General features: G+C 35.3%; 1 pseudogene; it reads left to right on the top strand.

The window, feature by feature from the left end:
- The first annotated feature begins 14,928 nt into the window (after positions 1 to 14,928).
- Positions 14,929 to 15,317, top strand: LOC104856572 (annotated as a pseudogene).
- Positions 15,318 to 16,729: the final 1,412 nt, after the last annotated feature.

Here is a 16,729-nt window from a genome sequence, read left to right as displayed (position 1 = left end):
ATATATATATAAATTTCCCAAAATGAATGCAATTATTATGTATTATAAAGATACACCACCAACAACAAAAAAATTAAGACATATAGTTCCTTGGCATTTTCCTCTGTTTCTCACCTGGCCACCTAGGGCAGGTGTGGACCCATGTGTCCATTTTCCTGCGTATTTCTTGTAAGGATACAAGAAATTACCAGTTCAATCCATAACCACCCTTCCACTCAGTTCCTTCATTTCACTTCCCAAATATAAGAATTAATCTATTCTCTTCCAAACCGTTTGCAGCCAGGACACAAAGCATAGGCCATTATGGGGTCCTGAGCCAGGTGTCTATCCCTGAACAAGTCAGCTGTATTCAAGGCACTCAAGTCAGGTGATACAGAATGTGGCCTTTATCCCTGTGGCTGAGAAGCCCTGCAAAGAGTGTGTGTCTCAGTGATTAGGTCTTCTAGTACCTGGTGTTGGCATTTGGCTCATGAATCTTTTACTTCTGTTGTCCTATTCACACACCATACAGACTGCTCTGTGGTCAAATTTGAGGCTTTATCTATTAATTGAGTTATTTAGTCTCATTCCATTTGGATTTAATAATAGCAATATTTAGATTATTTAATAAAAGCAGTCAAAATTTATGAAACACTTGGCATATACTAGGTATTGTCAAAATTCCTTTGTGCATAAATGCATGTTTTCCTCAAATAAGTTTGTTCATTATGCTGATTTTACAAATGAGGAAACTGAGGCACAAAGAAATCTGCCCCATAGCACACACGTAGGAACCAGTGACTGAGAAATGGGACCTAGGCTAACAAACTGTCGAGGACAGGCTATTTTCTTTCCTCTTGGTGTCACTTTTTCCATGCTTTCTACTCTTTTCTCAGTTTTAAGTGCTTTTTCCTTGGGTCAGTATTCTTCTCTGGTGTCTCCTTCACATTCCGCTCCACTTCAGAACTTTGCCCTTCATTTGAGGGGGATCCCCTCCTTCACCTGAGGAAACTCGGTAACTATCAGAAAGCCAGATCAGAGAAGCAGAGAGAACAGGGGCTGGGCGCTCCCTTTGCATTCCAGAGATGCCAGTGTGGCCTTGGAATGTTGAACTCTGGTGGGAAGGAGGCTCTGAGCCTCCATCGTTTCTCCCAAGCCTGTCTGCAGCCCAGAACTGTGCTCCTCCAGTGCTAGCAGGCTTTGCCAGAATTTCCTCTACTCCCCTTAGTACTCTCCTGTTCTCTAAAGATAATTTGGTTCTGACCCCTACTCTATTTGTGAGAAATTCATGTTCATGCTGTGTGTTTGGTATCATTCCCAAAGATAACATTATCCCTGTTTCTACTTTACCATACCTGTCCCTATCATTGCTTTACTTTAGTTAGGGTAGATTTGTGCCCTTATGCTGCCACCTTTTCAAAATTGTTAACTTCCTGGGATTCACTCTATTGTATGTTTTTTTTGTTCCCTCCCCCACCAGGAATCAAATTGAGGGCCTTGCGCTTGCCGGCCTGTGTTTCACAACTGGACTACATTTGCAGCCCTATTTTATGTAATCTTTAATTCATTCCATCTACATCAGGAAAAAAATTTCAGCTATCCATTACCAGCATTAAAACTATGCCTAAATATTTTAGAAATGAATAACAGCAAAACTTTATCATTTTTGTATATAGACTTCATTTAACCAGAGTGCCTAAAAAGTAAATTTGAAGAAAAATAATAATGATAAATGTCAATGCTAATATTTGATACAATGAAGTCATTAAGTATATGCATATATTATAAGTTAATATTTATCTACCAGGAATCTGTCATTATGGATGTACATATTTATCAAAAAATTCCATGGAAACCAGAAAAAAAAAAACATTAACAGAGTCTTACTGTGCTATATGGCACGAAGTTTGCTAGTTTCTTGCTTGCAGTTTTATATTCTGGGATGTAGCAACAAATTTGATTCTGGATGTCTGACAAAATTTCACCGACTCCAGTAAAAGTCAATGGAAGTTTTGAATAAGTCAGCTCATGTTCCTTGAGATATTTAAACACTAAGTAGGAATTTGGACTAATACAAAGAAGAGAAATTGATTAAGGTCAAGCAGTTTATAATTAATGTGTAGGTCAATTAGCATTGCAGAAAGCTGAATTCCAGAAGTTATGCCAAAGTAAAACAAAATAATTTAAAAATTAACTGAAAGCTCCTTCAATCTCACATTTTTCGGGACAAAGTAAACACGGAGGTGTGATGATGTCTTCTTTTTAAAGTCATTTAAATGCTGGCTGAAAAATACTCATACTCCATCTGAAAACATCTGCCACATAGTTCTGGGAATTCTACTACTAAAAGCAGACATGTATGTATGTTTTATTAATGTATGACTAACTGTTGTAAAAGTTCCTTTTTGTTTTACTTCTGCTCCAGAAATATAGCAGTGAAAAAGACTATATATATATATATATATATTACTTACTAAAGCTCATAAAATACAGAATCCTTCCTCACCACTGAAGTCCTATAAAAATGGATGCAACATGGTCAGAATTATTTCTGGTTTTTGCAAACATCAATTATGAAAACCATTAGGATTATGTTTTTACCAGCAACTGCTTACCACATATCTGGGAATTTGGTAAAATTTTCATAAATGAGGCAGCTAATGTAGTTTTATGCAATAATTTAATCCAAAATAGAACCATATCTTTGAAAGAGCTTCCTAGGTCTTGGGCATATTAGTGCCACAAAGGAAATTCTGTCTATGCTCTGTGGGAAAAAAAATATCAATGACTTATAAAACGATGAAAAGGAAGGGAGGTAGAACAGAAAGGAAGAACAGAGAATAGAGAAAAGGAAAAAAATTTAAAAGAGAAAACTGTGACTGCTATTCAGCTATAATAGGTTTTAATGTGAAATATTTTTCATTGCTTTTAGATATCATCATATATCTTCCAGAGGAAAAAAGATCACTTAAAAATTATGACATTTGGTGAAAGCTAACCTTAGGACCTCAGTGAGAGGAGGGTTTAGTATCCAAATATAGCCCCGTGATCCTTACCTTCACCTACTGACAAATCTATTGTGTGGCTACTCACATACATAATTTGTGTATATAATTTTTCTACACAAAATCATTTACGTAATAAATTATTATTGCAGCTCTTTTTATTACAGCTGAAATTATTGCTTTACTTTAAAAATTAACAAGATTTTTTAGCATATTTTGAAAATGATTCTTAAAATCTCTTTTGACCAATTAGTCTCAACATAAAGGACTTTTCAAATCTAAGATGTTGATATTCCTTTTATATCAATAATATTTCATATACTAACATATCTAAGAAGATATCCAGAACCTATCTCATTATTCAAGGTAACCTGGTAATTTCCCTTGAAAACAACTCCTGAGATATCCATATCCCAGCAGCAGTGTCTTGGCTTCTCAGTTCAACAAGAGGAAATTAAAGAATTCCAAGTCAATGAAGAATACTATTTATGCACTGAGATAAATATTTAGAAAGTAGAGCATTTCTAACTTGCCTTTTTGCTGCCATCACTGACATTGGCTGGATCTAAAGAAGCTGGGACTAATGATGTATGATTTTATCAGTGATGTAGCACTTGAAAAAAATAAATAGCATAAAATACAGCATGGAGTAAATAAGCTGGCAGAAATGAAACTAAAGTTGTAATGGTGGACATGGTGAAGAGTGTTCAGATAAAAAGACTACTGCTGGTTAATAAATTCCAGTGTTAAAAGGTCCAGGCGTATAATACAGAGAAGTGAGGAGGGCTTATGTAAGTATAGACATAGCAAAGAGGGTAGAGGGAAAATGTGGCCAATTAGAGACAGCAAGTCCTGTCAAAAAAGGGTAGACTAAGGGCTGGTTCTATATATGTACATACTTTTTTAATAGAGGAGAATGACTCATGAAATATTTTTTAGTATATCCCTGATCGACACTCATCCTCAAGTAGCTTTGTTCAGTCCCATGGCTTTAAAATCATATACAAATGACAAATATTGTTATATAACTATCTATCTGAACGCCATATTGTTATAGAATGCTTCCTATGCAACATTCTATTTGGATATGTACTAAACATTTCAAAAATAACAGATTCTTGATTCTTCCCTCTGAAATTTAAATAGGCTCTCATTTATTTCTCATCCCAGTGAATATGGTTCCATCCTTTGCAGTTTCTTGAGTCAGAACCTTAAGGTAATTCTTTTTTGTGTGTGTGGTACCGTGGATCGAACTCAGGTCCTTGCACTTGCAAGGCAGGCCACCGAACCACTGAGCTATATCCCTGGCCCCCTTAAGGTAATTCTTAACATGTGTCATCTTCTTGTCCTTAAATCTATCAAGAAGACATATGGACTCTACTACATTAAAATATGCTCAGAGTGAGAACACTCCTAACCATTACAATTTTAGTTTTGTCCCTTCTGTGGATATCTGCTAACAACCTCTTAGCTGCCTCTAAACTTACACTCTTGTTTCTTTGAAGTCTCTGTATAGCAACTAGCCCACCTTTTTAAGTAATAAGACAAATAAAATTTGTAAACATAAAGGGTCCCAGAAAATTTCAATTCCAAGATGATCCTAGTGAAAAGAAAAGGCTCTTCCACACTCTTCTAAGTGGAAGCCTACTGTCTTCGTCCCATCTCTTGAATACCACTATATATGCATATTAATCTCATCACAGCCACTACCCTAGAGCACTTCATTGTCATCTGGTGTACTATACTTGCTCTCTTGCTCTTCGTCTTATGCCTCTAGAATAAAAGCTCCAACAGGGCAGGTTTTATTATTCATTGATGTGTCCACAAAGACAAAAACTATTTGGGGCACCCACTTCAACAATAGAAAGATGGATGGATGGATGGATGGATAGTTAAGAATGAAATCTAGGTGTATAGTTTTTTTTGAAACTTATGTTTTGTCATTAAATAAGTTGACTTCTGGAATGATGCTATGTTGAGAAGGGCCTCAAGAGTCACAGTAATGTGTTTCAATTCTATTTTCAGGGTAAGAGGCTATCAAAGAGTTTTGCAAAGAAAAATGACTTACTTAGATTTTCTCATAAGAAAGATTGCTTTGATAACATCCTGAAGAATATTTTGAATAGAAGAAAACTACTTAAGAAGATCGGCAATACCTAAGTAAGAGATGCTGGTGGCCAGGAATAGAGATGGAGAGAAAAGAGCCAACTAGAGAATTATTTATAAGACACATGCATCAGGAATGGTGACTGATTAACAGAGAGAAGGAAGAAGGAAGTGGAGTGAGGAATTAAGGATAATGCACAGGTGTCATTCTTTGCAGTACTAGCGGGTTTAGAGAGATGATTACTTCCATGTAAACATAATGAATACCATAATGGAGATATCATAAGGCCAGTTAGATATATTCGATGTAGAGATATAGCCTGGGGGTTTAGAGTTTTGAAATAATTTAGTAAATAGCTTATAATTGGAGCTACTGAAGAAAAGATCATCTAAGCAGACAACTAAGATTAACTAAGATTAGTAATCAAATAAGAACTAAGTTAGAATCATAAAGAAAATATGAAAGATACAGGCAAAGTAAAAAAGCTTGCAAAGGAGAGTAAGAAGGAATGGTTTATGGCCATATGCAAAAATCTAGTATTGTTTATGCAGATAGAAATAAAGCAGCTTACTGAAGTGCCTGATATATTCTTAAGAAGTTGTGTGTGTACCAGGAGACTACATCAAATTACTACATCATTCAAAAGAGCTAATGTGTAAAGCCATCAGAACAGAATAGAAAGATGAGCTGGAAAGACATAATGGGCTGATCAATACAATGTCATACTTTGTATTAAATATGGTGTATGATAAATAAACAATAACTGATGGCAAGGTGCTGGGAAATGTCAAGCAGAGAAATGATGACTGAAGAAATAAAAGGAAATGAAATATCATACAAGGCCAACAGCCTACGTACCCATTTTGTCTCAACCTTGTCTCTATATTCAACCTACTATGTACTTGCAGAACTTTACATTTGGAAATTTCTGATCATTGTTCTTTATCAACATTTATGAAAAGAAAACCCTCACTTTACCCAGCAAGCTTTATGTGTTTCACTGTAATTGTAGTATACACAGACAGTCAGATTTCTGTTAAGTCTTATGATAAAGAAGTAGTGATTCTAAAGGCATAATCAGCTAATTTTAAATGACTGCAGAGTATTATTGGAAGATCTCTTAGATTTCTGTTTTGACAACTGTAAATGCCATTTATTTTCAGTATAATTTTTGTAATAGGGTATTCAGAATAAAAGTTGAGATTAATATTGAAAAAGTATGTTGTTGAGTAACAACTCCCATTTACTGAGCAGTTATATTTGGGGGATCTTTAAGCAAATAGATATATTTTAACCCTCACAACAATCCTATAAGCCTAGATCCTGGATCCTGTTTTTATCGTCATTTTTGCAAATAGCAAAGCTGAGGTCTAGAGAATTTCAACATTTTACTTGTCTAGCAGCAGAGCCAGAAATTCCTGCAGTTTGGTTCTAACACACACAGTCATCTGCCTTTCAGTTATTTTGCCTCCCATATTCCATCACGTTGGCCATTCACTTACCAACATTCATTTTGTTGTTAGAGCTAAATCTCAATTTCTGTGAGAAAGTCATTTTATATGGTACAGCATTAATTTTTTTATATTTATAATAGAAGAGAATCCTATGATGGTATTGTCTAACTGAACAATCATACAGAAATTAAACTCAGTAATGAAGCACTTACATATAGATTTTAATACAAAATAAATATAAAATTGTAATCAATATTTAATCTCTTACAAATGATAGGCTTATTTCCATTTCCTGGTGAGAAAACCTCTAGAGACCTGATCTGCTGACAGAGCCAATGACTGGGAAGAGAACACAGCTAAGGCAAGTTTATCCAAAGTAGTTTCTGATTGTCTATCTACCCTCTCAGTGCTGAGATTATTTAAAGGATGTACAGTGAACCTTCTGAGTTGATCTTGCTACATTTCCTTTTTGTTGTCATAAGTTTTCAATTTGCTGTTATTAGTTACATCTTAGCCAATGTACTTACTGGTTGATTGGCTTTTCTGACTATAATTTTCCTCTTGGAGGCTATTAAGAATATAGATACCATATTTATTTTAAGCAATATTTCATTCCAGCATTTTATATTTAAAATAATATTTAAATGTCATATTTAAAACAAAATAAAACACAATGTGTATACTATTTTAATATTTTTCATAAACAGATTTTTGAGTCACATATATCTGATAAGCATGGGCTAAACATTGTATATAAAAGGTGAAATTAGATATTGGAGTGCCTAAGCCAGATGGCAAATCTCTAGTCTGATTTTAATAATAATGAATAGATCCCTTGTAATTCAAATAAATGACAATTGAATGTGAAATGAATACATGAATCAGACCTTATATTCTCACTCCTATTTTAGACAGATAAATGTATGTGGGGATGCAAGAAATCTATGTAAATCACAAAATGCAGACCAATGTGTCTGTTAGTGAGGGCTGCCAGGGGAACTTCCCATCAGAAGTATATGATCAACCCAGTTCGTTATATGCTCCCAGTGAAAATAGCATGTGGTATAAGGGTGGTTGATTCATAGGTTTATTTACGTAGTTTGTTCTTTTTTTAAACTGATTTTTAGTTCAGAAAGTCAGTAATGCAGGAGAGAGGTGTGGTATTGGAATTGAACAGCATCGACTACAAAAATAAATGGTAAAATTGTAAAAAACCTCACATACATACATTTACATATCCATATGCATATACTATGCTCACAAATGAATAATGTTACCTTTGGGAGAATTAAACATCATACACAAGGGATCTTTCTGTATCACTTCTCACAATGGCCTGTGAGCACACAATTATCTCTATATAAATTTAATAAAAAGTAGTTATATAATATGAAATTAATTTTGTTAAACAGTGAATTAAAACAAAAATCTGATTTTTAAAAACTTATTTCACTTATTAAATTCATCTTAAAGGCTGTGTTCACCTTATTTTAAAAGCATTTTATATATAGATTATCTTACTTTTGATAACATTAACATAATCACTTCTATAACAGGTCACTTTTTAATTTATCATATGTACATATACATATTTTTTGTATGAGCGTGCAACTGGAAAAGAAACCAGCCAGACTATATTCATGCTAGGCACATGAAAAGATTTGTTTTGACTACAAAACAGAAAATGTTTTATTATACCTCAGAGTAAAAAAATAAAAGTAATTTTACACAAAATACATAATTATTTCCCCACTTTAATGGTCATAGCAGTGATAACAGAACAATATTAAAGGTATTTATTATATCTAGAATTAATCTAAGTACTTTGATTTCATTAACACGTGTAAACCTTATGGCAGTATTAGATTAATATATTTTCTCATGTTATACATAAGAAAACTGAGACTAAGAGAAGTAAAATATTCTGCCAAAGTCAAGAATCAAATCTAGAAAGTTGATATATATGAAATATAAGATAAATATAATCAGACATATCAAGAGTAAATGTAGTAAGTGTCCTGAGTTAAATTAAAAACAAAGTAGATTTCTTTTGTCCATTGCCTAGCTTCAATGTAGCCAAATACTATTGCAAACCCCTCCTCTACCCAAGATAAGGCTGCATTAGCTAACTAAAATCTCAAAATACTCAGCTTTGACTAAAGTTACAGAACTGATAACAATGTATATTTTCTGCTAATCTTCAGAACTTTAGATGACCTGTCATGACGTTAGGAATTTCTGTGGTCTATGGTGAAAAAAAATAAAACAAAATTCAGTGTTTCAATATTTCCAATAACCAGGGAAAAAAAGAAGCATGCAAACAAACAAAATCAAACAATAAAACAATGATTCCTCCATATTCAATAGCTGTACAATCATTAGCGCATGTTAACTACCTCATGGTGCTAATGAGATCAAATGCACAAGTTCACAAGTTTGGTTAATCCATTGTACAAATATTGATTAAGCTTTGTGGTACAGTAAAAGAAGTATTTTGAAATCTAGATGAAACATGGAAATATGTAAAAGGCAAATATGTATATTCCTTGCTCTTAAGGAGCTCAAAATCTGCAAGGGAACGTAAAGGCAGCATGTATTAAGATGAAGGTAAGTGGAAAAAATAAAATATTTAGTAAGTAAGGATAAATGTAACCCAGAAAGGTATCTCAGTAATGATATATTATTAACCATTCTAAACTAATAAAAGGTAATAATTGACTTAAGAGCTCGAGAGTTTCCTAGTTGTGGAACTTGAAGGCAAAAGTTCCAGCAGTTATATGGCACTCATCAAGGAGAAGTTTTGTTTCTCTAATTTTTTTTTCTATTGTGGCAAATTTATTCCAGGGTTAGTTAACCTTGGGATTACAAAACATCTACCAGTAATCATAATGAGAGGGTGGAGTAAGAGAGTAGAAAATAAGTGATCGAATTTCTTTCTCCAAGCATCAACTCAAGTCTTAGGCTTCCTTCTAAGTGGACAACTCACATCTGGTGAGCCTGGGCCAATCTCTCTGGCCAGAGGAATTCCCTGTAGTAAGCTGGCTTGCACCTTGATTCCATGAAGAATTCTCTGTCTGTGACTGAGTGTGGGGACCTGTGACTGTGTGACTTGGGTTGGCATCCGCTAGTCAGGATCTACTTCAGGAAAGCTAGACTGGCTTACTTTCCCCATAATGTGTAGCTGTTTGACAATGAAGTAGTGTAGAAAGAATACTCAGGCATAATCAGCTATGTCTACTGCTGTTTACTGCATACATGTCTAAATATCAGGTAGCAGTTGAGGTGGCCATTGAAAAACAGGAAACAAAAATTTGCTTCTTTTTTTGATAATTTCAGGAGACACTTCAAGATCTTTTAGAAGGTTAATAACAGCATCATATTCAACTTACTGAAAAAAGAAACTGTAAAATGTTAAATATTCAAATCCCCCAGGCTGTTATTCTGTTACAGACAGTGAGAGCTGTTCTAGTGGTTGAGTTGTTTGGGTTTCTACAGCCTATGAAGAATCTTCTCTTTTCTCCACTTCCCCAAATAACCCTAAAAGTCAAGTTTCCAGAACTGTGACCTGATCAGTCCATGGGTGAGGGTGAGGGCTGAATGTACCATGAGATGTTATCTTGTAGATATTGAAACTGACATTTGTGTGCCTTTGTGTGTAGAGAGGTTGGTCTCTCAGGATATCCTTTGCTGGGAAATATCTGTGATCTTCAGAAACCTCTGAACCAACTTCTTTCTCTTAGTCACACTAGCTATTTGAGGTCTAAAACTCCCCTGATACAGCTTCTCAATTCTAAAACTTGTTTCTACTCTTCCCTGCTTCCATCTCCTACAGTCAGTCCATTTTTGCCTATGATATGTTGTAAAACTTCTACTTTATTATTGTAAATTCCTCTTGCACAGTTCCTTATTTACAACAGCCACAAAACAAATGTCAAGTAGATTCCTCATTTTCTGACGTTATTTCATTTTTCACTTCTTTTAGGTGAGACTGTCTTTCTTGAAAAAGCACCACAGCATATATTTAGTCTTTATTAAAGATGGTAAGGGGGTAATTAGCTAGGCATCTCTACATGTCCCCTTCACACTATAAAAGCTTGAAGGGGTAGCATCTGAGGTGGCCGTTGAACAGCAGGAAATAAATACACTGTTTTCAGTAAAGACTAAGTCTTTGATTGCTCTTCTCATGTCTACTTAATAGAGAAAATGATTGATTTCTGGGGCCTTCAGATCATTAGCTCACTATTAATGTTCTATTTTCTTCCTTTAATATGTAGACAGCTAGATGTACCGGCTATTTCCTTTTCCTTTTTATATTTTTATTTTTTCTCTTTAACTCTTAAGAAAAATTGGCCCTTTCTTATTATATTCAAAATTTCAGAATCTGAGCCAGGTGTGGTGATACATGTCTGTAATATCAGTACTCTGGGAAGCTGAGGCAGGAAAACTGCAAATTCAAGACAAGTCTGGACAACATGACTCTATCTCAAAACAAAGACTAAAAAGGCTGGGGATGGAGATCTGTATAAAGGCAATATGTTCAGTCCCCGATACTGAAAAAAATTTTTTCTTTAGAATATACCTCATTTTTTTCTCCTAATATTTAAAATTTTGGTGCTAGCCTTCAAAATCTTTGTTGAATGCTCCTATGATGTAAATAATTTAAATTATGGATTTTCTTTGAATTCACTAGACTCTGTGTCTTTTCCATCATTATTCTCCGTCATGACTAACTTTGCAGATGACATCCTCATACTGTTCAGATTCACTGGGATTTCAGACTTGATCCTTACCTTCTCAGAGCATAAAGTGACTCTCATTTGTCCCTTCCTCAAGGTATTTGCCCTCCCCGTCCATTCACTTCCCATCATTTGATCACTTTACTTCAACCAGCCCGGTTGACACTTCATGCTACCATCTTCTGGCTTGTAAATCTATCACTTCTCCTCAGTGCTCAGCTGTCTAAGAAACTAGATCCTCCAATGTCAGTGCTTATTCACTGCTATCATACTCCTTCCCATCTATTTTTTCTTCACCCATATTTCACACCCTCAAAACTGCTTCGTGGCTAGTCATTTAATGCAACGCTTTACTCATAAAATGCCTGTATAGTGATTTGTCACTTCCTAAAATCATACACACTACCAATTTTAACCAATAACTCAGTGAGTGGCGTGTTATCCAAGCACTACTGATGCCATAGTATTTACAAAAATGTGACAAGTTAAGTGTGAGGAAGTGATAGCAGAGAAAAGGGTTTGAAAGCTTACCTAGTATTCCACATCTAGTGAATAGAGGAGAGCTCAAAATCAGCCCCAGGTTCTTTTCCCTACCCCATACAGGAAAAGCTTTGGTTGGTCCTTTAAGGATTCCCTTAATTTGTTTTGAATATTTGATTTTTCTGTCATTATTCCCCACTAGGATTGCATATTGTAGTTAAACTGGTTTAGTTACTACCCTATGAACCCATCAGTGATTATTTTCATCTTGTAATCTTTGTTCATCCTTTTCCTATATGACGAGGCAAGTGCAAAGGAAGGTTATTCCTGCTCCTAAATTTACCCAAAACTTCTCAGTTTCTAAGGAATCATTCAGCTTCCACTTCCACTATACTCTTCCTGCCCATCAAGTACATAGTGGTTTATCTCTTCAAATCTCATGGCATTTAACTACTCAAGAAATATTAAATATCATTACTATCAAATATTCATTATTTAAAGAGAACCTATTATTTTTAGTATTTTCTTTAGGCTTGGTGACTGCCCAGAAACTGAAAAATATTCTGTAATTCTACTTACTGACCCCAAAGAATATTTTTAGTACACAAAACATCAACATACATGTTTTGCAAAACATAGTTTGCAAAGACCTAAAAGTTCAGGATCCTCCAACGAGAAGCATATTTTCACATCAAAGACCATCCCTCATTACATATTACCTATCCTAGGTAATGAAAATCCTTCATAAGATAATTGATCACTCCATTGTCCTCATGGGCAAGCCTTTCTATCTCCAACCCCACCCCCACCCTTATCCACTGGCCAATCTCAATTTCATAGTATACTCAGCATTTGAATACTCTAGATTCCAATCAGAAATGGTTTCTCATGTTTTATGGAGGGGCTACTGAGTTGTTTTTTTTTTTGTTTTTTTGTTTGTTTTTTGCTTCTTCAACCATGTGTGTATTTTTCTTGAAGAACCCACAAATGTAAAAACTAGGATACTTATGATGGTAAAGTTTGCAGCTCAGTCTAACTGGGCTAAAGGATGCTCAGATATCAGGAAAAAAATTATTTCTGAGTGTGTTTCTAGGAATGTTTCCAGAAGACATTAGTATTTGAATCAGTGGACCAAGTAAAGAAGATCACCCTCACTAATAATCCTTTGATGATCTGAATAGAGCAGAAATGCAGAGGTGAATTTTTTCCAATCTCTCTGCTTGGACTAGAACATCTGTCTTCTACAACACTAGGCCATTAGATCCTGGTCCTTATGCCTTTGAACTCAGACTTTTATTCCATCCCCAACCCAGACCTCCAAGTTCTCAGGTCTTCAGCCTCAGGCTATATTGCATCCCTGGTTTTCCTGGTTCTCCAGCTTGCAGACATCAGGTGAAAGAATTTCTCAGCCTCCATAATTGCATGAGCCAATTCTCTTACTAAATTCATTCACAGACATATGTGTGTATACATATATATTATATGTGTTTTTACATGCTCTTATATATGTGGGGGGGTCTGTGTGTGTATATATATAATTGTGCTGTTTCTCTGGAGAGCCTTGACTAGAACCAATTACGAATTTCATCATCCTAATGTTTCTCTTCTTACTTTTCACGAACAGCACAAATCACATTTTTTCAAAATCAACCAGTCACCAAATCCTTGAATGCTAACTATGTGTCAGGAACAGTTTATGTGTAGAATTAAAACCTCTACTCTTAAGAAGCTTTATATACTAAAGGCATTGAGTTTAAGTGGCAAAGAGACAGTCACATTCAACTTGTTTTGAGTTTATGCCTTCTCTTCTTTGGGCTATCAGGCAACAAGCTTCTAGTCTACCACAAATCACCTGCCAGTTAGTGCCCTTCCTAGCCTCTCAAATACTGCTCAATTCTGCAAGATGTGGCTCTTTCCTTTTTCTAGGTTTGAAAACGAGCTTCAGTGGACTCCAGGTTCACTCTCATTAAATACTAAAGAGAAATTGCCAGTCACTTGGGTATGTATATTAATAACAAGCTGTATCGTAAATGAAGCTGAATGTTTGTCAGGCCCTAAAATATTTTCCCAGAGGGCAGCTTTAAACTCTGTGATATTGACTTAAGGAGGCCAGAGGTCATGCCTCTGAGTTCTTATTCTAACAACACATAGTTTTTATTATCCTAAATCATGAGATATGGCAGTGGTATCTCCTTACACAAATCTTGGAAGTTTATTTCTTGACTAGTGAAGTAACATTAAAGGTACATGATTTCAAAAAGCAAAAAGTAAACCAATCCCACCAACCAACCCCCCAAAAAATTAAAAGGTGGCTTTGCAACTGATTTTGAACTATTTTGAATGGAATTAGGTAAGATCTTTGCAATTTTTTCCTGTAAATTTCAAACTATTTTAAAGTTAAAAGTTTATTCTTAAAATGGTTTCTAACAAAGAAGGATAGAAAACAAGATTGATGCCATTTGTCTCCCACTTTAGTCTTTCTATGGCTTCTTATTGTATTCTTACTATGAAGCTACTGGGTAGGAGCATAAAAATCCTATTCAGTGTATAAACTAAATTTAATATGTGTATCTTTTTTTCTTTTTAAATTATCTTGCTTTATTTGCTAAGAGTCAACCAGATTAAAAAATAAACGTAACTCTAAACTTCAGACCAGACACAGAAAAGACTTAAGTGCATTGACATAATGTGTTGCCCTTCATATATAATCATAAGCCTGACGTTCTGTCAATAGCATTCAGCTTGGAACTCAGCAGCGATGACAGGTCAATCTGAGCTATGCAGAAAGTGCCAGAGAACTTATTTAACGGAAGGTGAGTCTGAAGCTCAGCTAGAAGTGGGACTGGGGCTAACCCTGATTTGGGTGCCCATGGATAATAGTCAGAACAGCGTTACACGCAAACTTTGCTCCAGGTATGAAACTCTTCCCACATTTGGCCACAATTACTGGGAAGTTAGCATGTGATTATTGGGAACTTGTCAATAGTAGTCCAGTATCATACTTTAGGGCCAGGGATTTAGCTCAGTGGTTCGGTGGCCTGACTCCCAAGCGCAAGGACCCGAGTTCGATCCCCGGTACCCCCGCAAAAAAAAATCAAAACCAATATCATACTTTATTCCAGAGACTTCAAAAGTGGTATAGGGAGAGTTGGTGGGGGGGGGGCAAGATGGCATTCCCAAAGTATGAGCCTCCGCACTGGGCCACTCTTTCCCCTACCTTCTACCCAGCCGAATATCGCTTATCTCCGGAAACCCAGAAGGAGCAAGCCAAGCGCTTGGCCGTAAGAGCCCGGTTTAAACGAGAGTATTTGCTTCAATTCAACGACCCCAGTTGCTGAGGGTTCATCAAAGATCCTGCTTTGACTCATTGGACCTAGGCGAGATCAGCTAATGTCTATCCCAGTTTCAGACCCACTCCTAAAAACTCAGTGATAGGAATTCTGTTTGGACTTGGGCCCCTCATCTTCTGAAATTATGTTTTCAAATGAATAGGGATAGGAGGGAAAAGCTTATCCAGCAATGAAAATTGGAACTGCTATTTAATATCTCATATTAAGTCTGGCAATGATGACTGTTTTCTTGCATAAATAAATCTTCTACTAAAGGCTGGGCATGGTGGTGCACCTGTAATCCCAGTCCTTGGGAGGCTGAGGCAGGAGGATTGCTGCAAGTATGAGGCCAGTCTGGGCTACTAGTGAGTTCAAGGCCAATTTGAACTACATAGTGAGACCCTGTCTCAAAAAACCAAAAAATAAAACTATTGATCATTAACTAAAAAAAAAGTGGTATAGGGACATCTCTATACTAAGAGACCTTTCAAAAATTATTCAGCGTGTTAAGAACAAAATATCAGATCTTGAGGCTGAGTGTGGTGGCATGTGCCCATCATCCCAGCATTCTGGAGGCTGCAGCAGGAGGATCGCTGCTAGTTGAGGCCAGCCTGGTCTACAAAGTAAACTCAAGTCCAACCTGAAATGCAAAGGGAAACCCTGTCTCAAAAAGACACACACACACACACACACACACACACACACACACACACAAATTTAGACCTTTTACTTGTAATTATTTTCATCTAAAAAGAAATAAATTAAACTTTACTGATATTTAAATATGAATTAACTCTTGTACTGACTTCAGTGGGCTATGGCCAAAGACTACTAACAATGAGCTTCTGGTTATGCCATTTTCTATAACCATACTGCTTCATATAAATCTGCAAAGAAACGAGTAGCCTATCTCTTTCTGGTACTGGTCATATTTCAACAATGAGTCAAATACGAGTTATCTTTTAAAACAATCTCATGCTATTTGGAAAGAGGGACCTGCTGCAATGTTTTCTTTTGTAGTGTATTTTTGTAGTTGAAGTAGTATAAGTAAGTGTATCAACTTTAAAAACACCTTTCATATCTTGGTAGCTAGAAAACTTTAAAAAGAATTTTCTAATTTGCTTAAAGATGATAGTTCAGTGACTTTGAAGACATTTACAGAAAATAAAGTAGTCAATTCTTTGATTACTTTCTGAGAACTATTAATTGGCATTAGAAAAGATGGAACTTTAACAAATAAAATTTAATAAAAACTGTATATAACTTATACCGACATTTATAAATTTCCAGGGCAAATATATATTGCCTCTACTTCTGATTTTAAGAGGTTTTTCACTGTGACAACCATCAAATTTGGTTGATGACATTTCAAGTATTATAATAAACAGAATGACCATATAAATCTTTTAAATGCTTCAACAGAAAATTTTAAACCAAGATTTTAAAAAATACAAGTTTTGGTAATACAGAAAACCTTTTAAAATAGTCTTTTGTCTTAATCATTGGGTCATATATTCTTCATCATAAAAGTAAAAATAAACTTTTAGTATAGAGAGACATTGATATTTTAGTGTTATTTACAGCAGTTCTACCACCCGATCAGTAGGAAAATTGGTAATTTGTGCTACTATTATAACAA

Source organism: Fukomys damarensis, unplaced genomic scaffold (genome assembly GCF_012274545.1).
Source record: "Fukomys damarensis isolate Sample0158 unplaced genomic scaffold, DMR_v1.0_HiC HiC_scaffold_16, whole genome shotgun sequence".
Lineage (NCBI taxonomy): Eukaryota > Metazoa > Chordata > Mammalia > Rodentia > Bathyergidae > Fukomys > Fukomys damarensis.
The sequence above is the reverse complement of the archived record's forward strand: the minus strand, read 5'-3'. Positions and strand labels throughout refer to the sequence as shown.